The 25,937-nt window shown below is 35.2% G+C and overlaps 1 long non-coding RNA gene across 1 annotated transcript; it reads right to left on the reverse strand.

Moving 5' to 3' along the window:
* Positions 1 to 407: 407 nt before the first annotated feature.
* On the reverse strand, positions 408 to 24,385 carry LOC119872697. The gene is made up of 2 exons (XR_005361708.1): positions 24,055 to 24,385; positions 408 to 549 (listed from the first exon to the last, which is right to left on the reverse strand). It is a non-coding gene; the product is annotated as an uncharacterized LOC119872697 (long non-coding RNA).
* Between the last annotated feature and the right edge of the window lie 1,552 nt (positions 24,386 to 25,937).

Below are 25,937 nucleotides of genomic sequence, written 5' to 3' on the forward strand. Positions count from 1 at the left end.
GCTCAAGTCATGATCCCAGGGTCCTAGGATTGAGCCCTACATCAATCAATGCTTTTCCCTCTCCCTCTCCCCCTCCCCCCTGCTCCTGCTGTCTCTTTTTTCTCTCTCGCTTGCGCTCTCTCTCTCTCAAATAAATAAACAAACAAATAAATAAATAAGGTCTTTAAAAATGTGTCCTCTGTTTCTGTGGGTTTTCCCTAAAGGTAACAGCTGACAACATGCAGAAAGCATGACTTGAAGGTCAGGAAAGTCTTTTTTTTTTTTTTTTTTTTTTTTAGGTCAGGAAAGTCTTCCATCTCTTCCTCACCTGTGTGCCTCTGAGTTTGGTATGTATGAGATGAGCCCACTAGAAACTCAGGTATGCATGAGGGATTGGTGAACGACTTAGGAGAGAATGTCACTGAGAATCAGGAAGATAACTTTATCCAGGAAACAAAACATTGGTTGTCAGAGGGGAAGGCATGATCATAAATACACTATGTTGTTCATCATATCGATTTGTCTCTTGACTTCAGTGTGTGCCTGGTTCCACTGGAAAAGGAAGTGCTCCTGTAAAACAGAAATGATATTTTCATGAAAGCCTACAAACACTGACTACCAGCAGTACCAATACATGGTTCCCAGTTGGAAATAAAAGGTCTGATTACCCTTCTTGTGGAACCGATTAGAACATCTACAGTTTGAGGATTCCAGGAGGAGATGGTAGTATGTGGCAGATGATGATAACTCTGTATGAGCATTCATCTCTGAGCACCGTGCCCATTGGAACAAATATCACCAGAAGGGTGGAGAGGAAGAAAATGGTAGATGTCATGGAATGTTTGAGTGAACATGTTCATGAGCATGCAAGAGGCATTCTGTAGTTTCTAACTAGAACATAATTGTTCTAGACAGCTGGCATACAGGATAAATTTTGTAGGGACAAGAGGTTCTCTCATAACAGCTGGGAAACAAGAACCAACAAAACAAATATAACAAAGATTCATATTGAGGGATGCTCAGGCCATTTACCCTACTAGATAGTCATTTCAAGGTGTTGATTAGCTGAAACGGAGTTTGAATGTTTTCTCGGTCAGTTAAAACCACATGTACATCTTTTAGAGAGAATATATAGGATGGCTGAGAAGTGCGGCTTTTATGAAAACAGACAGGGTCCCTATGTAACAGAGCTAGTGACTGAAGCTGCACCAAACCCCTTCTATGTTGTCCTGCTCTTATACCCTGAGAAAAATGAGTTGAAAGTGACAACTGTGGATCTTAATCATATGTATAGTGGCCCAGTGTGCTGCCCATATGCATACTTAAGTGAGATTGTATTTCTATAAACTAGTGACCAGAGAAAGATTGCTAGCTAGAAGAATATTGTTCTTCACTTGCTGCCTAAAGTGTTCAGATCTGCAAGAATCAGACTGTTATTGAAAGAGAACAAGCTACTAGTTACCAGAGGTGAAATCAGGAATAGAGATTAAGGAGGACAGTTGTGATGAGCACCGGGTATTGTCTGGAAGTGTTGGATTGTTATATTGTACACCTGAAACTAATATAACGCTGTATGTTAACTAACTGGAATTAAACTAAAAATTCAAAATAAAAGTCTGTAGATCTGACTGAAACTTTCCTTTTAGCCCAATATCCAGCATGTACTCCTCTGAACTACTTATCCTGTCTCCAAATGCTCCAGAAAACCCTTTCACTCATGTTAATTTGCTCTCATGGTATTATCTTCTTGGGATGTCTTCCCTTAGCCTCTGTCTCCTTTCTTAGCCTGACAAATTCTTTCTTATTCTTTAAAATGCATCTCAAAGACATACAAATGGCCAGCAAAGACATGAAGAAATGCTCAACATCACTCGGCATCAGGGAAATACAAGTCAAAACCACAATGAGATACCACCTCATACCTGTCAGAATGACTAAAATTAACAACTCAGGAAACCACAAATGTTGGTGAGGATGTGGAGAATGGGGAACCCTCTTACACTGTTGGTAGGAATGCAAACTGGTGCAGCCATTCTGGAAGATAGTATGGAGGTTCCTCAAAAAGTTAAAAATAGAGCTACCCTATGACCCAGCAATTGTACTACTGGGATTTATCCAAAGGATACAAACATAGTGATCGAAGGGGCACATGCACCCCAATGTTTATAGCTGCAATGTCTACAATAGCCAAAGTATGAAAAGAGCCCAGATGCCTATCAACAGATGAATGGATAAAGACGTTATATATATATCACTGGAATATTTCTCAGCCATCAAAAAAGAATGAAATTTTGCCATTTGTGATGATATGCATGGAAGTAGAAGGTATTATTCTAAGTGAAATAAGTCAGTCAGAGAAAAACAATTATATGATTTCACTCATAGGTGGAATTTAAGAAACAAAACAGATGAACATAGGGGAAGGGAAGGAAAAATAAGATGAAAACAGAGAGGGAGGCAAACTGAACGAGACTCTTAACTCTGGGAAACAAACTGAAGGTTGCTAGGGGCAGGGGGACATAAGTGAGGATGGGCATTAAGGAGGGCACTTGATGGAATGGGCACTGGATGTTATATGCAAGTGATGAATCACTAACTTCTACCTCTGAAACCAATAATACACAATATATTAATTAAATTGAATTAAATAAATTAATTAAACATAAAATAAAATGTGTCTCAAATGGCTTCTCTTTGCAGGCTTTCCTAACTTCCTAGGAAGAGCTAGTGTTCCAATATTCATATCTATTATAATACCTAACACATTCTGTTACATGATTACCTCTTAACCTGTTTCCAAGTTAAACTGTTAAGTCATAAAGGTAAAGTCTGTGTTCTATCACATACATTTCCTAAATGCCTAGCAGAGAAAAGGTTAATAGGGCTCATGAATATTCAATGACTGATTGACCAACTGAAATAGGAAATATAACAAATAATTTAAAGCTCTGTATTCTTCAAATCCTGCCTGTTTGTTGCTGTTGTTTTGTTTTCATAATATTTCATTTTAAGACTGAGATGATTTGACAGGAAAATCTGATTAGGCATTTTCATTTCAAATGGTAATTTTTGTTTTTTAAAGAAAAAGGAGATTTCTTCTCTGCTTTGTAATTCCGAACCTTTGAGAAACAGCCTCTTGAAAATAGATTCTTGGCCAAATGCTTAAATTTTTTTTTTTTTTTCTGAAATGGTACATTTATCACTTAAGAGAGTAGGACATGACTCTTCAGTTAACTTTTTGCTTTGTCTTATCAAATGCATCTAAAAATGGATTATGAGTGAATGGTTTAGGGAATTAGAATAATGAATAGCTTTGTTTTTTGTTTTTTTTTTTTTTTCTTCTAGACATCTGCTAGTCCTGGGTTGTTGAACATGTTGTTCAGATGGGGCTACTCTTCCTGGTTCAGTGTAGGCCTACATGGGGAGTGTCTGCTCAGACAATAATGCTAACAGCAAAGACAGCACAGAAAATGAGTGGTGGGAGAAGGTGGGGTGTATGTAGGGAGCAGGAGATAAGAAGGGTAAGAAGCGGAAGGGAAAGGAAAAGAGAAAAGTTGACAGAGTACTTACTGATCAGGTCACTGGATTCCCTGGATCCAAGACAAATCAACCTCTATATTTTTTTGGTATTATGTGAGCCAATAAATTTGCCCTAAGTAATTTGAGTTGTATTTGAGCTAATATCATAACCAAAATTTTCCTGCCTATTAGTTTTAAGTGTTCAAGGTTGAGATTAGAGCCATAAATCTTAGTCTGTAGCCTGATAGCCATTATAGGAAGAGATGGAAATTTTCCTCAACACACAGAGCAAGAAAGAAGAACAGTGGTAGTTTGCTCTTATCACTTGTGCCTTTCCCACATAAATTTTCTTTAAAATGTTTCAACTGGCCCGTTACTTACTGCCACACATTTATACACACACTGACGTGTATGTGCACAGATAAACGGGAGAAATTATGACAAGGGGAAACCAAAGTAAAGAACCTTCTACATTTTTGTTCATTTATTTAGAAGCAGTCAATTTAAAAAATATATTATAAAATTATCAAATATGTGAATGAACACAGCATTCCAAATGAGGGGTATTCTTTGCAACTTAAAGAGTATGTGTTAGGCAGTTAAAGGAAATAGAACCAAAAAAGTATAAGGGAACTTCAATGTCATTAGATCAGAGTCTTACTCTCTCATCCTCTCTGTGAAGCAGACCCAGACAATTGACAAAAATAGCCCATTTTCTCCCCCCAAATTTGAGATAGTGCCAGACTTACTTTTTTTGAGTGATCCATTATACAATAGAACACTTCAAAAGGAAATTACCTCTGATGTGTGGCTAGACATCTAGCTTGTTAAAAAAAATAAATAAATGAATTCATTAATGACAAATTAATAACGAGGGATCTTATAGGCAAACCAGCTCAGTGTGTAAGCCCCTAATCTTTGAGGCTGATGTCATAAAGATCAATACTTTTTATCAACTTAGCCTTTGATGAGACTCAAGGAGTGGAACACCAGATTGGAAATGCTTTGTGTAACCATGGTTAGGCATCACCATGTTTGGTAGGAGGATACCATTCTCCCTAGAAACTGAAGTACTTTCTGAACACTTGACATAAGTTGTTTCAGTACTTTACATAACATATCTTAAACTCCTAATAACAGTTATAGGAAGTTTAATCAAAGAGGTTAAAATTGCAGGGCTTAAGCTCTATAAGAACAACAAACTTGTATTCTTTTTGAACCATTTATACCCAGAATCCAAGTGAGAATTGGCATAAAATGGATACTCAAGATATTTGCTGAATGAATGAAATGAGACAGATGGTATTCAAATAAAATTCCAAATGACTATAAAGCCCGTGTAGATTCCAGGATGACCTATTGAGTCCTAGGCTTGGGTGTGAACAGAACTAACTGACTATGGAGTAAAAGAAGTTGTATTGTAGCTGCTGTCTCTGAAAAGATCTTTTGTAAAATCTTGACAGGGAAGACTACTATGTACCTTAAACCAGGTAAACAGGAATTTATCATCAAATTTCTGTTGCCAAGTCACCAAGATCTATAATATATAAACACCAAAACAAAATAAGAAACAAACCTTGTCATCAACTCCACCCATCTGTCCACCAAATAAAAAAAAACATATTTTAAAAAACTTTGATAGATAATGGTATTAATATGACATCAAGGTAAAAGTCATGCTAGATTCAAGACTCTATTTTGTTAGTTCATATTAACTTAAACTTTGGTCACATTCAGTTCCTTAACACCATTGGATTATAGTTACTTTAAATAACAAATAAGATTCTTGTGAATCTTCCCGAGTAGTCCAGCCATTGCTGGCTACAAGAAAAGATCAAAGGAAAGAGTCACTTGTCCTCTTTGAACCACAGATTCGACTAATATGGAATGGTACATGAAGCCAGTAGATAATTACTTCAGGTTTTATAGTACATAAAACCATAGGGTTTCATAGTATAGCGGAAAGAGTCTATAGACAGGTCAGGACGATGTTATACTAGTGAGCAAATAATCTGCCATTCAGATCATATGGTTATCAGAGATTAGGCTTATTAGTCATGAATGAACCTCAGGTTTATTGTTTCTTCTAGGATAAATTTGTTTCTAATTTTTAGAATAACATCAGAAATCAATTAGTAACTCCATGATAAATATGGAAGAATATTTGGAGAATTTCATTGTGAATATTCTACTCTTAAACTATGTATGGGCTTTATTGCAGTGTTGAGTTCTGTTGAATACATAACATGTACAAATATTCTAAGAATGTTGAGAAAAAAAGAGAATAGAATCATAAAAATTATTTATATGGGAAAGAAGGCTTAATATAATGAAATCTATGAATCTTTATTCAATCTAGAAAGTTGAAACTTGGGAAGAATAGTTATTTTCATATCTATTCAGTCAGCAAACATTATCTTAAAATGGTTACATTTTTCTGTCATACTCAGTTTCTCACAGATTTTAATATTATCTTTTAAGTTCATATGCTTTTTACATTTTCCTCCCTCTGCTTGACTACTTCGTATCTTCAAAGAGTCATCTTGGATTGAACTCTGGAATCCTTTCAGATTCTCTAGACAGACAGTAAATACTCTTTCTATAGGCCCCTGAAATGCTCTGGACTTCTGACAGAGCATTTGTCCCTTTTAGGTTTTAGGCATTAATTTTCCCTAAAAAGCAAGACAAGACAAAACAACAGTAAAAAACCAAAACACCAAAACTCTTTAAACTCCTTGAGTTCTCACACAGTGTTCAGAATACAGTATGCAATCATATGTACTGTATAAGTGAGTAAATCAGTGAAATAAATGATTTTTAGTCCTTTCAGAAAAAATGTTATCAAAAAATAAGGAAGATGATATGGAGAAAGTGATGTTGAGAATCCACAGAGTTCAAGGAAATCTCTTTTACATTCTGCCCCAAAAAAACAATCGTGGGAAATCCACTTGAAGATTTCTGGAGGAGCATCTGGGTAGTTCAGTTGGTTGAACCTCTGACTCTTGCTTTAAGCTCCAGTGATGATCTTAGCATCCAGTCCCAAGTCTGGCTCCTCATTGAGCCATGAGTCTGCTTCTCCCTCTGACTCTCCTTCTCCTTCTGCCCTCCCCCAGCTCATGCACATTCTCTCTCCTTCTAAAATAAATAAACATCTTTAAAAACATTTCTGGATTAAATATTTTTAGCTTTGATTTTTTTTTAAGATTTTATTTATTTGAGAGAGAGAGTAGAAGCTAAGGGAGAGGGAGAAGCAGACTCCCCACTGAGCAAGGAGCTCAATGTAGGGCTTGATCCCAGGACCCTAAGATCATGACCTGAGCCAAAAGCAAGCGCTTAACCAACTAAGCCACCTAGGCTTCCCTTAATGAAGATTTAAAAGTACATAAAATTAAATGCTCAAACCACGTCCAAAATATTATCTTCCCAAAGTCTAAACTAAATGCAAAACTCTAAGCTACAGAAGGAGCCAGTCATAGATGAGAGGCTACTTTCTGAGAGAAATGAAATCCAACTCATTCAAGCCTAATGCGCACTTGGATTAACTTGATATGATGTGTGGTCATCAAGGTCATCTCTTGGAGACATTCAATTCCCATAGATAAAAGCAAATGGAAATGTGCTAAATTACTGTGAGGCAACTCCACATCCTCCCCCAGGGTCATCACCATCCCCCAGCATTCCCTAGAGCTGCTGCCTCCACCTCATTGTCTGCCCATCACTTTAGCATCTGGCTTCCATCTTCAGGCCCAGAGACTGCCTCCCTTCATTGATCTTTTGGGTATGTCTTACAATCAGAAGGAACACATCTGAGATACCTCAATGGCTATTTTCATGCTGACTTGAATTGCAGTTGATTGTTTACATGTTTCCCCCTAAGTATTCACCTCTCTCTTACACAAGCTCTTAAACATGCGTGTTCAGTGTGCACACAGATACACATACTCAAATGTAAAGCTCCTAGAAGAAAAAGATTGGGCTTACTTGTCTTTCACAGAGTTTTTCATGTTGTAACTTAATATGTTTTCAAAGAAGGAAGAAATTATTATCAGAGAATAATGCATGGAAAGTGCTTAATTAATACTTGTGGATTGTTTTCCTAAATAAAGGAAAACAGTGTGTAAAAGAAAGAAAGCATGGAAGGAAGAAAAGAAGGAAGGAAGGAAGAAAGAGGTGTTTGGGTACAAAGTTTACTTTATATTAAGAGATGCAGTTAGAAAGCATCATTTATATACCCTTAAAGTGGGGTATTAGAAGATTTATGTGTCTCTCTTTTTAATAAAGAATTTACTGTAAAAAGACATTAAATAAGGGAAGAAAAATGTGGTTAAGGAAAATGGATAGATGTACTCTGCTGTTTAAAATGTTCCCTGAGATTCATTCATAATAGGGTGTGAATTTTGTGACCTTACATATGCAAGCTTGCACTTACTGTATCTGTGAAAAATAAAACAGAAGCCTACCCAGTTTGATTGAGATCTTGGTGTAGCCTTTAGCCTAAAGCCTAAAGATCTTGGTGTAGCGAAAGTTAAAGAGACCTAGTTTTCTTAGCTGGCTGACATTATAAAATGGGGAAATTCTCAGAAACTGGAGACTAGTTGATAAAAACCACCACATTTTTGTTGCAAGATTATGCAGCTCCACCAAACTCTGAAAGAATACAAATGGCATAGTTACTTGCTATTTATATGTTTCTCTTAAGTCAGAATACCTTAACATGAGAGGAAATAATTTATTTTCCGGGTCAAAACTAAATTTTACGGCTTTGTGGAAGACAGAACTCTTTTAAAATTTCTGTTTGTGTTCCTGTATCCACGCATATTATTTTCTTCAGCTCTTCTCACAAATCCTGCATCTAGAATCCTTCCCTCAAAAGCTGTATCACAAAAACCCACCCAGTCTGTCATCATCACCATTTTCAAGAAGTGTTTATCAGCCCTCAAGTGGAGTGCTTTGGCAGCCACTACTCTGGAAACTACTCCTGAGACGAGAGTATTGTCTGATTCATCACATTGGAGAGAAGGAGGGGTTGTTACTTCTGGAGGTGGGTTTCGAGAAAAACAGGAGGCTCTAATACCTCACCAATGAGTCCTCATTATTCTATGAAAGCTGCTTCATCACCCTCTAACATACCAACTCAGCTCATAGAGATTTTTCTCTTTTCTATGGCCACTCAATATATGTTGCTTTCCTAAAGCAAAGCAATCTTGGGCATAGGAAGCTTGGACCCATCCCCTCTGGAGGGCTTGGATACTTCTCCAGGTCAAACCAAACAAGTACAGATTCTGGACTTTTATTATCAGAAAGGCAAGAAATTATGTAAGTTCTGTGTCATAATGCAGTCAAGATTTTTTTTAAAATATATTATTTACTCATAAGAAACAGAGAGAGAGAAGCAGAGACAGAGGCAGAGGGAGAAGCAGGCTCCCAGCAGGAAGTCCTATGTGAGACTCAATCCCGGGACCTGGATCACGCCCTGAGCCAAAGGCAGATGCTCAACCGCTGAGCCACCCACGCTTCCCAAGATTTTTTTTTTTTTTTTTTTTAAGTGGAGCACTAATATTTATCTTCTGGAAAAAAAAAAAAGGACGCAAAACCACTCTCATTTAGAACAGCAACAAAGATGATGGTATCAAAAGATGTTATTTTGGAGGGTTAGAGGTGAAAGACACAGAACACAGGCTGGGAAAAGATTCCAGTTTGCTTTTTAAGAAAACTGTTTCATCCAGGAAAAAAACATGTCCTTTGGGATATTAAAGAACTTGGGAATAAACATTATATATTTCAGAATGTGAGAAAAAAAAAAAAGCAACAGCAGGATCTGGTATTCTAGGTGAAAATTACTTTGTCGAATTAATCTACACACAGATCTTCATTTAAAAAAATACACACACACCACGCTAAAACTGCTTATTCAGTGACGCTGCTCACCAAAGGAATTATTCTTTGACTCTGTTTTTAGTTGGGCGTGGAAAGGTAATTTTTTCCCTTGGCTGGAAGCTTGGAGAGGAGCCAAGGTGAACACCCATGTGAACACAAAACAATTAGGAAAGATTCATTCTGAATCAGTTGGTTCCCATGAACAAGATGGGATTTATTAATCTGCCCTAATTAAAACTAATTAAAATATAGACTTGGGAGTGGGTACACAAGTTAACAGAGAAAAAGACAATCATGAGATACTGAATATATAAACATTCTGAGATCATAAGGATGAACATTAATATGAAATATAACATTAGTATCATTATTACTTTTCTTAGTAGTCATTATTTTTAAAGAATAAGAAAAGTATTTTTTTTTTTTTTTTAATATTTTATTTATTATTTATTTAAGTCACAGACAGAGAGAGAGAGAGAGGCAGAGACACAGGCAGAGAGAGAAGCAGGCTCCATGCACCAGGAGCCCGATGTGGGATTCGATCCCGGGTCTCCAGGATCGCGCCCTGGGCCAAAGGCAGGCGCCAAACCGCTGCGCCACCCAGGGATCCCAAGAAAAGTATTAATGTTATGATTTCTGTCTCACAAGTTTGGCTTTATAATAGCATAGATACACATAATACTTGAAAATTGGATAGTCTCAAAACTTAGAATTAGTAATTCTTTCTAAATAAAGAAGTTTGTTTCAGTTTCCTGATTAGACTATGCAAAGTCAAATTATTAACCATGTAAGGTAGTTTTCTTTGAGAAATTAAAAATCAATTTTATTTGAAAATATAACTTTCTTTTCTAACTTTTACAGAGTTAAAGAGTTTTTTTTTTAATGGAAACATTAAAATATGTAACAACTTTCTTTTATACAATATTTGCTTAAAAGCAGAGGCCAAAATAATTGTTATAGTTGCCTAACAAGTACATGGGACATTTGTTTTCAAAGTTATGAGTAAGAGGTCAAATTCTACCCATTGGGTTTATTGGTACAGCTACAAATACCTTTGGAGGAAAAAAAGGCACCACCCAAACATTATTTAATTCACAAGTGCAATTAGTTACAAGCATTTTCAGCTATAATTTTGTGAAGTCTTACAGTATTATTCCAGCTAATAACAGCAGAGGTCATTGGTGAAAAGTTGATCTGATTATACTGTAATTCTGAGTTACCTTGCTTTGATCGTGAAAATGGGTTGTGTGACTATAGATTGAAAATAAAACCTCATGGAATATTATCTTCTTGAGAAGTTTTACTAGCTCAAATTTATTTTCGGAATTTTGTGTCTCTCCACTTTATACAAAGCAGAATCATAGTTAGGCTTCCAGAGTGACTTACAGTGCTATAACCACTGGCAGAAAAAACACAGTGCTTCATATTTAAAGTTGAGTAGATAAATAAAAAGTTACATTTAACAGTTTTGATTGAGATGAGTGAGCCCACTGGAAATCATTATTGACTTGAGATAAAGAGGCCTTTGCTCCTGTATTCTGCAAATGATATATCACTGAAGTAATTGGTTTCATTTTTCTCACCTGAAAAATTTGGAGATAGCTACGGATCAACACTCACTTATTTAACAGGAGTACTTTGTTTATAATGGTAATAACTGAGAAGAATTTTGAACTTGGAAGATACGGTACAAAGACAATTTTAAGTTGCCTTGACATTCTGCAATTTAACACATCAGTTTTACCTTAATATTTAGACAGACTCTTTAATTCTATAATCTGATTAGGTTTTCTTTTCAATTTTCCAGAAACTATCGAATAAGTAGTATTCCTTTTATTGGAGAGAAAAGCAGTGATATCAAATGTTATTTCTTAATTAAAATGCTCCTTAGTTGAACTTATCAATTTTCATCCATTATCTTTATCTATGTATTTTTACATATCGTAATCATATTGTATAAATCTTTTACGTGATATTTTTAGTAAATATGATATTTATTTATTTTATTTTTAAAGGTATTGTCATAGTTTATCCTTATCAGAATTCTTTAAACTATCTCATTAAACCAAATATATTTCGGGTTTTTGAAGTTTTTTCCCCCTTTAATTTTTTGTTATTATAAGTATCTCCTTAACAGCTCCTTGAATTTCTCTTTGCTGTTTCAAATGGCTTCCTTAGGATAATCTGTTCTTAGTTTTCTCTTTCCCCCTGTAATACACCTTATAGAAGCCATTTTTTTTTAATTTTTTTAATTTTTATTTATTTATGATAGTCACAGAGAGAGAGAGAGAGGCAGAGACACAGGCAGAGGGAGAAGCAGGCTCCATGCACCGGGAGCCCGACGTGGGATTCGATCCCGGGTCTCCAGGATCGCGCCCTGGGCCAAAGGCAGGCGCCAAACCGCTGCGCCACCCAGGGATCCCTATAGAAGCCATTATTAAACTAAAAGGTAATACTTTATTGTTTTTAACAAGTCTGCCCTTAGTTGATATATTAGCTTTTTGAAGGAAGGGAATATATATTGATAATATCCATGTTTTAGGCTCCTAGCATGGATATCCAATAAAAATCTGCTGAATGAATAAATGAATAACTTTCCAGAAATGGAGTAACTGTGATACGAATTTCTTTATGATTCTTAAAATATATTGTTCCCCAAAGCATTGCATGATTTATAAAAAGCTACTAACTGTTTTCTTGAGCCCATTTCACCATGACATAGCTGTCACCATAACTGAAAATATTTTTGGCATTCCTATGGATGTAACATGTCATCTCAAGCTTGTTACAAGTTATGATTCTTTATGAGCAAAGATAAATATTTTTCAAATAGTTATGGAATACTAATTTTAAAATATCTTTACTTAGCCACTATTTGCTTAATTATTCATCTTATTTAACACCCATTCAATATTTATTTTTGAAGCATATGTTACATTTGTTTCTTTCCTTAAACCTAAAGTAATATTTTAGGTCAGTGATTTCTTAATCAGTTTTAGGAAAATAACTTTTCCTAAATAGTGACAATTACACTACTGAAAGGAATTTAAAATTTGATCTAGTTTAATGATCCTTTAACAAAGCTACTCCCAGAATTTTGAAACAAGTTGCTTCAATTAAAGATCTGACCTTATAGTAGAAAATAAATTATAAGGAATGATACATATTTTTTAAAGATTTTATTTATTTATTGAGAGAGAGAGAGAAAGACAGCAAGTGTGAGTGGGGAGAGGGGTAAAGAGAGCGAGAGAGAATCTATAGCAGACTCCACACTGAGGATGAGCATTGATGTGGGGCTCTATCCCACCAGCTGAGATCAAGACCTGAACCAAAACCAAGAGTTCAATGCTTAATCTACTAAGCTACCTAGATGCCCCTGGAATGATAAATTTTAAATCTTAGGCTGAGTTGCTCTACTTTGGTTACACTGACCCCAAATACTGCTTTCCTGAATATGCTCTTCACCCCTTTATTTATTCATTCACTGACCACTGACCACTTAAATGGGTCTATGGGATGTATCCAGGACCCAGAATGCCCTAAATTTCAGCACTCATTCAATATCAGCTAACTTACAGACCTTTATCTAGTCTCTTAGGTTTACAGTAACAAAACACATTGCCTTCCCCCAAGGAATTTAGAGTCTGTGTTGTTCTCACTGCATAAAGTCCTATTTTTTCACATTTTTTTTCCCTTAAAAGTACTACCTAATCTTAAAAACCCAGCTCATTTGATGCCATTTTCATGAAACTCCCTACTTCCATAGTCAGAATTGATCTCTCCCACTTGTACCTCTCCTGTAACTTTTGTTAGCCCTATTTTTTTAAATATTTTTTTGATTTTTATTTATTTATGATAGTCACAGAGAGAGAAAGAGAGGCAGAGACACAGGCAGAGAGAAGCAGGCTCCATGTACCGGGAGCCCGACGTGGGAATCGATCCTGGGTCTCCAGGATCGTGCCCTAGGCCAAAGGCAGGCGCCAACCCGCTGCGCCACCCAGGGATCCCTTGTTAGCCCTATTTTTAAGCACATATCCTATTCTGTCTTTTGTTACAGTTACAAGATGGTATAATGATTAAAAGCGTACTCTTGAAGCAGATTTCCTGGGTTTGACTCCATTTCTATGTCACTGCTACTCAGAAAATTTCTCCACATTGCTGGCTACATGTTCCTCATCTACAACAGTAAGAGAATCTACTCCAATGTTTGCTGTAAGGATTAAATGACAATATGTGGGAAATGCATACACTCAAAGAATGTTAGCTATTACTATCTTCACTATCTTTCTCTTTAACTAGTGAATTGCTGAAAAAAGGACTCTATTTTATTAATTTTGCGCCATTGATAATTATCACAGTAAATATCAGGTAGTAATAATGAATAGTATTTTAATTAGAACAAGTTTCTTAACGAGTCCTTTTTCAGCTTTGGAAATCATCAAAGCATCCTGGATAAATCTCTAAAAGAACAGAGAATTAGACTGATTAAAAGTAAAATGATTAGGTAGAAAAATGAAATCACTTGAAAAAAATATGTCCTTGAAAGTGCAGATTTATTCAGTGTGATTGAAGAATCGACCCCTCAATTATTTCTCAGAGACTTCGTTGATTGATAAAGTTGGTTTGTTGGGTAGATTCCTTTAAAAATCTATTTATTTTTAATTACCAAAAAAGATGCTATATACCAAGGTGGGATATGGGACCCAAATACATCATTTATAGCTACAATTAGTGAGAACTGTGTCCAAGACTCCTCAACAAGCATTAGAGTACAGCTCTAAACCCCATGGTCATCCATCAGAAAGGATAAAATAAAAAGACAGGAAATATTGAGAGTTGTCAAAAATGTAGAGCAATTGGAACTCTCACACATTACAGTTGGAAAGTAAATTGGTAGAAACACTTTGGAAAATTGTTGGGTGCTATCTACTAAAACAAATGAACATGTACCTACCCTATAGTTTATGAATTCCACCTCTTTGATATATATCTGTCATAAATGAATGAATATATGCACTGAAAGAAATATGGGAATGTTTGTGGAGGAACTACTATGCATAATATCCCCAAATTAGAAATGGCTCAAATGTCCATCAATAACAGAATGGATAATATATTACAGTGTATTCATATAGTGAAATACTATACAGCAAAGAGAATAATTAATCAATAATACCCCCAAACACATGAATGAATCATAGAAACATAATATTGGGTGGAAGGAGCCAGATACAGAAAGAACATACAGCATTATTTCATTTATTTAAAGTAAATAGACAAAAGCTTAAAAACAAAAAGGAGACAAAACTATGCTGTTAGAATTCAAGCTAGTAGTCAGGTGTTTTTTTTAAAGATTTTTATTTATTCATGAGGGGCACAGAGAGAGAGGAGGAGACATAGGCAGGAGGAGAAGCTCCCTGCAAGGAGCCTGATGCGGGACTCGATTCTGGATGGCGGATCATGCCCTGAGCCAAAGGCAGGTGCTCAACCACTGAGCTCTCCAGGTGTCCCTAGTAGTCACAGTTGAAGTCAGTGATGGAGGGCCCTGATGTTCTAGATCATGATCAGAGAGCTAGTTACACAAGATGTAGTTACCTGATAAAAATTCATTAAGCCATATGCCTGTGATAGGTGTACTTTTCATAGGCATCATAGCTACACCATATTTATATTATATGTTCATTTAAAAAGTAATTAAACTTTCCCTATGAGTCTGAACAGAGATTCTTACAGTTTTGCTTTTATAAAGAACTATTAAATCCCCTTAGAACTGCCTAAAGAAAGCAGGTGAGCAAAATACACTGTGAAGTCCTTCTCCTACACTCAAGTTTCTGTTTTTGTGTTGTCCAAAGGCATCTATACTTACTCTTCTCTGTCTAGAAAGATCATTTTAAGGCTCTTTTCATAAGATTTGAAGGAAAAGAAAAACAAAACAAAAAAACAAAACCAGCCCTATCTCTGGTCTTCTGACTCAGCCACAGGAAAACCTGGCAATAAGCTCCAATGTTTACCCACCCTATCTAAAAACCTGGAGGCCTTTATGTGAATGGAATTCCTTTGACGCCACAGCTATACCTGAAGAGGTCAAGCATCATGGGCTGCACAAGTAATAATTAACATCAACTATTATTCACCAATTGTAGAAACTAAGAGTTTACATTACATTCTTGTGTCCTCATTTCCTTGTACTGGAAGTCCATAGAGGAGAGTCAGTTTCTAATAGGAAATTTGATAGTGGGTGGAGACTCTGGGCACTGCGTCTTTGGTGTGACTAGCCATGTTGTGCCAGGGGCAAAGGAGGAGGGAGGTGCACTGAGGGTGACTATGCCCTGTCTCTCTTTCCCTGTTCACTTTGGCAAAGAATTGCATATATAACTTTATTTTGCAGGAGGGATCAGGAAGCAAATATGTCTCAAATGCAGAGCACCTAAAATTTCTAGGTAGCTAGTATGGAATAATAACACACATTCTTTCCTGCTAACTTTGTTTTTTTATTGTGTGACTTCAGTTGAGCACCAGAAATGAGCTTGATGCTGTCCACAATTCACTTACTGTCACATTCCATGAGATTAGGGAGAGTTTAAAATACAATTAGTGTCATCTCTGCTTTTAGTGATCATTAAATTGTGTATCTGTTGCCCTTTTATGCTTGGTGTGAAATCAGCTTGTTGATTAGAATCAGTGTTTTTCACTCTACTTGGTTTATGGCAAAACTGACTCCTTGCTCGACAGTTACTGAATTTCTTTTCTCCTCAAATGTCCAAATGTGGATTCATTTGGCAGATGATGTGACCAGACCTTTTTTTTTTTCAATTGGTGGCAAAATCTTACTGCTTCTTCCTCCATGTTACTTTCCAAATTTATTTTCCCCTTAAGACTTTGATCACCAAGATTTTTTTTTTTTTGGCCTCTACACATTTCTCCTTCTTCTTGTCATTCCCAAACATTGTAATCCCAATTATTATTTTTTCTTGCCTATGCCCTCTCTTTTCCAAGGCAGTTGTTAATTGCTTATGTGAACATTTCCATTGTTTCTTATATTTCAACTTCTGTTTCTATCTTATTTCTTTCAAGTTCCCCATGCTACAATCACACTTTTTTTCTTTTTTATACTTCTTTCTATTATATCACTCATCCTTAAGTGATCCAGTTTCAGTTAAAATAGCTTTCCCATTCTTTTTCATAAATTTTCTCTTTTCAAGCCCTATTTAGCAAAGTGTAAAATAAAGGAGCCCAGATATACAGTATACAGACATACTTCTTCATCTATATCTGTAATGTGCTTGCTGGGTGTAATAGCTAGTCTTCAATACTAGCTGAAGAATTTAGACCAAATCTTCCAGGAATTTTTAACTTGCTGGTCCCAAATATACAAAAAAAACCCAGGTGTATGGGATGAATATGTTGGAAATTTTTGGTTTTCAATTTATCAGTAGATTACATAGACCTTTCCTTGTCCCTGTGTTCTATTTTGCCCATACTCAATAACATCTAGATAAATCATCACTCCAGCCATTGCCCATCACCATCCAGGGTCTTGCTGTTGTTGCTTCTGTGACTTCAAGTCGAGTCCTGGTACTTTTCCTCAGCCTTCGGAAAACACCCCAGGAAAATCCCTAATATACAGTAGGCTCAAATACTCAGAGACTGAAAAGGGAAGGAACAAAGCTGAAGAAAGAAAAAATAAATAAGTGGAAGAAAGAAAAATGATATGCAGAAGAGTAAAGGAAAGAAACAGAATGAAGGAAGACATAAAAATGCAATAGAGATGGGGAGTGGGGAGACTCTGGTTGGGGAAAGTCTAAAGAAAGAAAGTTGCAGACATTGGATGGGACTTCCAGGGGCTTCCGCTTTGCTAAATCACATGGTTGTATATGGATTAGTTGGCTTGCACATTACCATCCGCAAAGAAACACCAGGACTTTGTGCCTTTGACACAAAAGGCGTCATTGGTTTTCTAAAATAACATTTGATTACATGGCAATCTAATTTAGTAAACATAATAAGCTGATATTGAATTTTAGATAGGAGATTACTGACAAACACTTTAGAATTTAGACATTTAGGGGATCCCTGGGAGGCTCAGCGGTTTTAGCGCCTGCGTTCGCCTGAGGCGTGATCCTAGAGTCCTGGTATCCAGCCCCGTGTAGGGCTCCCTGCTTAGGGCCTGCTTCTCCCTCTGCCTGTCTCTGCCATTCTCTCTCTCTCTCTCTCTCTCTCTCTCTCTCTCTCTGTCTCATGAATAAATAAAATCTTACAAAAAAAGAATTTATCCACGTGTTTAGATATGGAATAACGAACAAGTGACTGGAAATCAACCAATAAATGTTGAAGGATGGAGAAACACATCTCATTTTAAAAGAAAAATACCTACACCTAGAGGGGCTCTGTTGATGAATGAGATGGTATAAGATTAATGACTGTTATTACTGAGAATATGTTTGTTCCCTCCTCAGGAATTGTAGGAGTGTGGAAGAAGTTAGGTACACCTGACTGGGGATAAATGGAAAGATCTGGAGATTATGTGATTCTTATTAATGAACTCTATGTTTCAGTTATTCCTACAGACTAACATTTCCCTTGAGGGGACTTTGATCTTTGATGGAGTATTTAATCAGCGATGGCATGATTGGCATGATAATGAACTCTTTCTTCCTATAAGAGTCCCTACTCACAAAGTATAGGTCAGGAAACTTGCCTTTTAAAAATAATGATAACAGCCATAACCATCTGTATAGAGAGAGCATTATAGCTTCAAAAGTATGTCAACGAATAGTATTTTATTGGCATGTAAAAAACCTTTATGGGTTCTTATTTTAAAATGAATTGAATAGAACAAGTACTTTAAAATTCAATGTTTAAATTAGAATTTCCCTCTTGATTTATGGGTCCAATGTTTGTTTTAAGAATCAGTCTTAATATTCATCATGATTATTTTGCTCCAATTTCAAGAAATGTGAAGAAAGAATTGGCATTAGAAATAATTAAAAACTTTCTGATAAGAAAATGACTCAAAGTTGGAAATCAGAATTTTGAAATGTATCTCTGTCACTTCATCACTTTGCTGATATGTATTAGTAATAAACTTAATATAATGAATCAGGAAACAGAAATCTTCATAGATATAAAAAGTCTTCATGAAGATTTTTATATTGAGATAAAATATATTTGAAAGCACAGGCTATACTTTAAGTAGGAATCCTTCAGAGATCAAGTCATTATGATGATGACGATGATAACTATGTTGTTTTCATAATTAATAATGGTTTATAATTTTACTAGCCATTTTAACTAGCAAAAGTAATCATTCACGAATAAGTACAACTAGCTGTAAAGGTTGAGGAGAGATTTGCTTAGCATGCTGCCACCTTCAGGAAATTTTAACTTATGATAATTTGTATCTGTTGTATTGGAGAATTCATTTCTGTTTAGGGGGGCATTAAAATTCCCTGTACTCAAATTATTATTTTCTCTTGCCTGATAACAGTTGGTACTGTTGATATTTTTAAAGTTCTGTTTTGGAAAGCATTTAAAATGGGCTATGTTGTTCCATTCAGAAAAAAAAAATTATTTTTATTAATAAAGATATGTGAATTTTATGTACTTTAAAATATTATCCCTGACTTAACAAAATACATACATCACTATGATTGGATAAATAACTAAATATCATTCCTACTTAAAAGGGATTAAGTGATAAAGCAATTTACTTACAGTTTCTTAGGCCTTTTAATTGTGTGACTTTTAATGTAATTATGCTTCATTGATTCTATAAGATATGCTGAAGAAAATTATGCTTTTATTTAAAAAATCATCTTTTACTCAATATTGGGTTGAAATATTACTAATTATTTTGAAGTTCACCTCAGGTCATATTTCATTACAAATGTGAATCTACCTAAAGCTAAGGATTTATAGAACTCTGCAATTAAACTCCTCAAATTTCCTCAATTGCCATCATGTCCTGAAGACTAAAATCACAGATGAATAATAATTAAAAGGCGTTTCTTTAAACATCTTTCTGTGTGTAGAAAGAATTAAATATTTATGTATTTCTACAGAAATAACATTCTTCCAAAACATATATGCCTATGTTAAGAGGTATTAACGTATTAGATTTTTTTAAACAAGAAGAACAAATGTTTACAGCACTCACTGAAATTATGCAATAGTTACATAGAGTTAATCATTGTTTTCCACTCTACCGCTAAGCACCTCTCTTAAAAGTATTTTTCTGGACAATGGTACCTATAGAAACAGAATATACACAGCTACACACATGTGCATTCATGCACACACACACTATGTACACATGCACATATACATTGTTTGAGAGAATTTAATCTGTACATCACATTGCTCTTACATAGTTTGAGTACTTATTTCATTGCTATTAAGACACTTAAGGAATTTTCTTATATATAACAATTTTTCTCTGCACTTAAGGGATGATCAAAAAGGAAGTAGAAAATATTGGCTTATATGTAGGAAGAAGCACGGGGGTGTCGGTGTGTCAGGGCATGAGCCTGAGCTCTTGGCTTAAATCTTGTTTTTTTTTTTTTTACTTATTGTGTAACTTTGGGGATGTTACCTAAACTCTGTAAGCCTTGATTTCTCATCTATAAAAAGGGGACAATATTACCTACTTCAGTTTTTGTGGAGTTTAATGAGATAAGGAATGTGAAGTCTTTAGCATAGTGTCTAGAATATGGAAATCTCAAACATATCTACAATCATCTTCTACATTCATTCAATTAGGTGTAGATGAGCAAATTGTCTGGTAATCTTGTTTAGTGCATAGTTCACAATCAGCCTTTCAACTTTACTTAATTGATTACATCTGTTTAAAGCTTGTCTTTGTTTTATTTGGCCAGTTATTCTCTGTATTACTGCTTTCTAAAGATGTGGAACATTTGCATATATGCATGCACACACGCATGCTGAGTATGCAGAGGTAGTTCAGTTTTTAAGATAATTTAAATGTTTTCATTTATTTTTTTTAAATTTTCTTTAAAGCTTTTTATTTATTTATGCAATTTCTACAACCAACTTGGGGCTTCAACTCATGACCCAAAGATCAAAAGTCATGCTTTTCTGACAGAGCTAGTCAGGTGCCCTTAAATGTTTTTATTTAATTCTTTACTCATAAATAATCTTTCCTTATATATATAACCACAGAATAGAAACACAAAGTCCCATTTACAATTGCTCATACTTTATAAAATACTTTGCAACAAAATTTTTAAGTTTATATTTACAGGGGCACCCAGGTAGCTCAGTCATTTAAATGTCTGACTCTTTTTTTTATGTGTATTTTTTTATTGAAGATCGGTTTGCCAACATATAGTATAACACCCAGTGCTCATCCCGTCAAGTGGTCAAGTGCCCCTCTCAGTGCCTGTCACCCAGTCACCCCATCCCCCCCGCCCACCTCCCCTTCCACTACCTCTTGGTTGTTTTCCAGAGTTAGGAGTCTCTCATGTTCTGTCTCCCTCTCTGATTTTTCCAACTCATTTTCTCTCCTTTCCCCTTTAATCCCTTTCACTATTTTTTATATTCCCCGAATGAATGAAACCATATGTTTGTCCTTCTCCGATTGACTCTTGATTTCAACTCAGGTCATGAGATCAAGCCCTGTGTAGGCCTCTGTTCTGAGAGTGAAGTCTGCTAGGGATTTTCTCTCCTCTCTCTGCCCCTCCCCCCACTTGCAGTCTAACTTACTAAATAAATAAAATCTTCCCAAAAAATTATATTCACAGAGAAATAAGGATTTATATAAGTGAGAAATTTCTCAAGAGGAGGACAAATGATAAATATCAGAGTTAACAGTTTTCTCCTATGTATTACCTAGTAGTTTCTTTTTTAAAAACGTTTTGATTGGTTGATAGGTTTTAGGGATATTTTAGGTCTTTTTCTTCACCTCATTAATTATGTCCATTTTGGAGTGAGGTATCTCTGGACCTATATTTGCTCAAGGATACTTCTATTCTAGAAATGATTTCTTAATTAATCAACTATAAAGTTATTCAAAAGGCATTTAAGATACAATGATTTTTAGGGGGCGCCTGGCTGGCTCAGTAAGCATGTGACACTGGATCTTGGAGTCATGAGTTCTAACCCCATATGGGGAAGAGAGATTACTTTTAAAAATAAAATAAAATGAAATGCTGGGGTTTTTTGTTTGTTTGTTTGTTTGTTTTTTTAAGATACAATGATTTTTACAAAGTGGCCTGGAATCCCTTGAACTTGCTAAGCCTCATAGTAGTTATAGGCATTTTTACCTGATGCCTCAAGATTTTTACACACAGAATTATACCATCTTTAAAGAAAGGCCATTTTTATTTCGCTTTTGCCAAGTGTCAGGTCTTTCTTATGTTTCTCTCAGAAATGTTATATTGATCAAAACAAGCCAGACATCAAAGAGTATGGACTTTATAATTTTATTTGTATGGAGTTCATGTACAGAGTATGCAAAACTAATATATGGTGATAGAAATCAGGAAAGTTGACTCTGGGGTAAAAGAGGGCTATTGATTGGAAAAGGGCATGGAGAAATTTTCTAGTGGGATAGATATGTTCTATACCTTGACACAGATACTGGTTACAGGGGTATATACATATGTCAAAATTCATTGGACTATACAACTAAGATTTGTACATTGTTTTCAATGTAAATTCTGCCTCAAAACAAAAATATTTATTTTTATTTTATATTACTTATTTTTATTTTATTTTACTTATTTTTATTTTATTTTATCTTATTTTATTTTGGTGTGGGGAAATAATGGAGTTAATGTCTAAAGATGACATCAGAAGCCTCCACATAGTTCCATTTTGGCTTAGGATTCTATCCTTGATGGACCAGGAATACCAGCCCAAAATCTAAACCACGAAACTCCGTGTAGGCTGCTATGGTTAAAGGTTTTTTGTTTTTGTTTTTTTTTTTTTTGTTTTGTTTTTGTTTTTTTAAAAAGGTTATACTAAGATTCTAAATAATTAAAAACCCAGTAAATAGCTGAAGAGGGAAAATGATCACCTCCATTGGAATAACTAGGAATGAACTCTTAATTTGAAATCTCGCCCAAAGATTCAACTAATATTTTTAAATTCTAGGATTCATTATATATGGATATAAATTGACATATATATGATCACATCCTTTTTGGTAATTTGAGTTAACAGGAGATTACTTACTTTCAAACTGGAAGGTAGTTTGCAGGTAGTTGCTGTATCCATTTGTAAGTAGCTCAAATAGGCTGGCGATTGTAATTATGTGTGTTTATAAACATAAAACATCTATACACAGCTAAATAAAATGTGTTTTCAGCACAGCTCAATGTACAAAGTCTTTTCTCAGAGAAGGAAAGCATTTTAAATAAGTAAAATGAGTCTGAGTTACTTTAGTTGAACATTAAGTTGAGTGCAGGGGACTAGCCTCTGATAAGAAAAGAATGTGGATCTGGCTTTCAGAGTGAGAAATGTTAAGGAGGTGCAGTTTGCTTTGTAAATAGCAACTGTGATGAGACACAGAAAAACAGAGATGTGCTAAAACACAATGCCAGACACCATTTGCTTTAAACAATCTTCTGTTTCTATTTAATTTATATATAAATTTCCAAAAGTGCTAGCTTTAAAAATAATTAGACAAATATATTCAGTCTTTTAAAGTGTGTAAAAAGGTTTTAATTTTTTTGTAAAAACAATCGTTAGATACATAGATATAAACCCCAGTTAAGAAGAAAATCACGCTCTTCTGTCCTTATTCCGATAGATACACCATGCCAGGAGGGAGTGTGACCTCTCATCCTCCTGGGTTTGGGCATGTACAGCCATCTCTTCTCTTGGTCACTCAGAATTGTCACAAGGACATTTATACTGAAACTTGAGACTTGAGTCTCTAAAATCCTAGGAAATCTATAGCTCCCTTGGAAATTCCCCCTTCTTATCTGGGAAATCTCCTAAAGGTTATAGGATACTTTAGGCACTACTCAGCCTCTGCAGAATCCATTTAAAGGCCTACGGGGTGGGAGTCCAGCTGAGCACAAATCTTTAGAGTCCTTGGAATGTGGAGAAGATGCAGTCATGCTGTGACTTGTCAAGAATTTGGGGGTTTTCTGGGTTCAGAAAATATGCTCAAGACCTGCCACAGTGACAAAGTGTATATTGGAGGGAATACTTGGAGATTATTTTGTTCTAAAAACTGCCCTGGAATTTTAGGAGTGTAGTTCAGGAGATCCAGGGAACCTGTTTGTGCTACTAAATAACCAGACCAGGGCAAAGATTTACATCTAGGTGTCTCAACTCCTGGTCCCTATTCATCGAAAAAATATCAGCAATGTGCTTTAAAATGTAAAATAAAATGACAAAGCATATATGAGACAAGTTAGCAATCTCATGCCCAATGCTACCTCGTCCCTGGTTCCTATCTACCAGGGCAACTCACTTTCAATTCTGTTTCTTCTGAGATGTCTTCCAAATTTTATAAAGTACTCTTCAGTTTAAACATTGAAGAATAATCTATTAAGTTTCTTTTGTGGAAGATGAGACTATCTTTTACTTCTCTTTAAAACATCAAATGGAAAAACCCTGTCTCGCACATTTTCACACATTTCTCTCTCAACTCCTCCTCCCAATTCAGCTCTCGCACAATTTTTGATAGGATGAAAATTCAGCACTTACCTTGTCCTGACGATGGATGTATCATTCACAGCTGAACTGCATAGTACTCTCTGATCATATTTCATTTTTTCTTTTTCAAATTACATTTGAAATGATATTTTCAAAGTTCATGTATACTTCAAATTACATGAAAACGTAATTTTCCATTTCCCTTGGAGATAGTCGACAATTATTTTGTTGCTTAGGTTTCTATGCACCTTTCATGTAGTCATTCCAAACACTTTCACTGAACTTTGAAAACTTCGATAATCATTCACTCAGATTTTTAACGTGCTCATTTGTTAGTTTGTTTGACTTTGTCTTTTAGCTTCCCTCCTGGAGTGTTCTCTCTCTTAGCTCTGATTTGATCTGCCTGTCTCCTTGTTAGATTAGTTTTAGGACTTCCCTCTCCTCTCATTCTTAGAAATTTCTGCTCCTTTTCTCTGTTTTTGGATTTTTTTTTTTCATGTTCCATGATTTCTGCTTTCCTGATTTATTCCCTTGCTTTCAGAGAGCAACTTCTGAGAAAGGGTGCATTGGAAGTAACTATTCTGAGACTTGATATATGTGAAAATACCTCTATTTAACTCTCACACTTAATTGATTATAAGACTAGGTATAGAATTCTAAGTTAGAAATTTATTTCCCTTAGAATTTTAAATATATTGCTCCATCATCTTCTGGCTTCCAAGATCACTGTGATTTGTGTTTTGTTATTTAGTGGGATTTTGGCAAGGAGAATTATTATTTTCAACCTCTGATATTTAACTCTTTCTCTTATGCCACATTGATTTCTTGTTTCCTCAAATATTTTCTCTGTTCAAGCACACCTGATTGTTTTTCAGAAAGGGCAGGAGATAGAGCATTGATTCATGCTTTCAGTGTCGTATGACATGAATAATAATTTTTTTTAAGTAAAAACAAGCTTTGATAAAAAGGAGTCATAGTACAGTTGAAAAAGAAAGTGAATAGGCCAAAAGAGTTCCAGAAAATATCAGAGAACTCTGAGGTTACTAAAGACTTTATAGCCTTTCTAATCAAATAGCTATTTCTTTATGGCTCTTAAATTTCAAAGGGTGGCCCAAAAATTGCTTGGAGACTTCTATAGGTTTGTGCCTATGTTACTGGATTTTTCTGGAATTCAAATTCCCTAAAGCCTAGGGATAGACTTATTACTATAGAAAGATTTCCATTGTAAATTCCTGAATTACATTTTATCCATGAAACACCATTTTCAGAAACACTTTTTTGGCATTTAAGACATATCTTTTAAATTTATCTTTATACTTTATACCTAGTCATGTGTTCATCTGGCTTTAAGCCAATAAGTATCAGATTGAACTTAAAGAGATACAGCTTCTAGTAGGCCTAGTGATTTCCATCTTTAATGTATTAAGTTTATGAAACCTAGCCTTCTTATCTCTAGTATTAGCATTTTTCCTTTCATAACTTTCACTTACCTTTGCACAATGATATGAGATGAAGAAAATTCTATTTTTAACACATCCTTTGTGAAAAGTAATTGGATTGTGGGGAAAAATGATTCAGGAGAGTTTCTAGTTAGATACTATAGGTTAAATACACCAAAAATCAAACCCAAATGATTAAAACAACTGTTTTATCAATCTAGTGGAATTAAAATAACTATTAATGTATAGGGGGGATAAGGATAGAGAGTAAGTAGATAATTGCAACTATGCTTTTAAAACAGACAGCAGATGGATACGTGGAATTTGAATCAGTAGTTCTTTGAGAGTTGAAACTAGAATTAGATGGATTGATGCTTCAATGCCAAAAGCCTCAAGGTTTGGAGATAGATGCAGATGGAGAGGAAAACAAGATTATGAGTAAATATTTGAAGTAATTGACACGCCTTCTTCCAAATCCTGCACAGCTGATGGATG

Source organism: Canis lupus, chromosome 7 (assembly GCF_011100685.1).
Source record: "Canis lupus familiaris isolate Mischka breed German Shepherd chromosome 7, alternate assembly UU_Cfam_GSD_1.0, whole genome shotgun sequence".
NCBI lineage: Eukaryota > Metazoa > Chordata > Mammalia > Carnivora > Canidae > Canis > Canis lupus.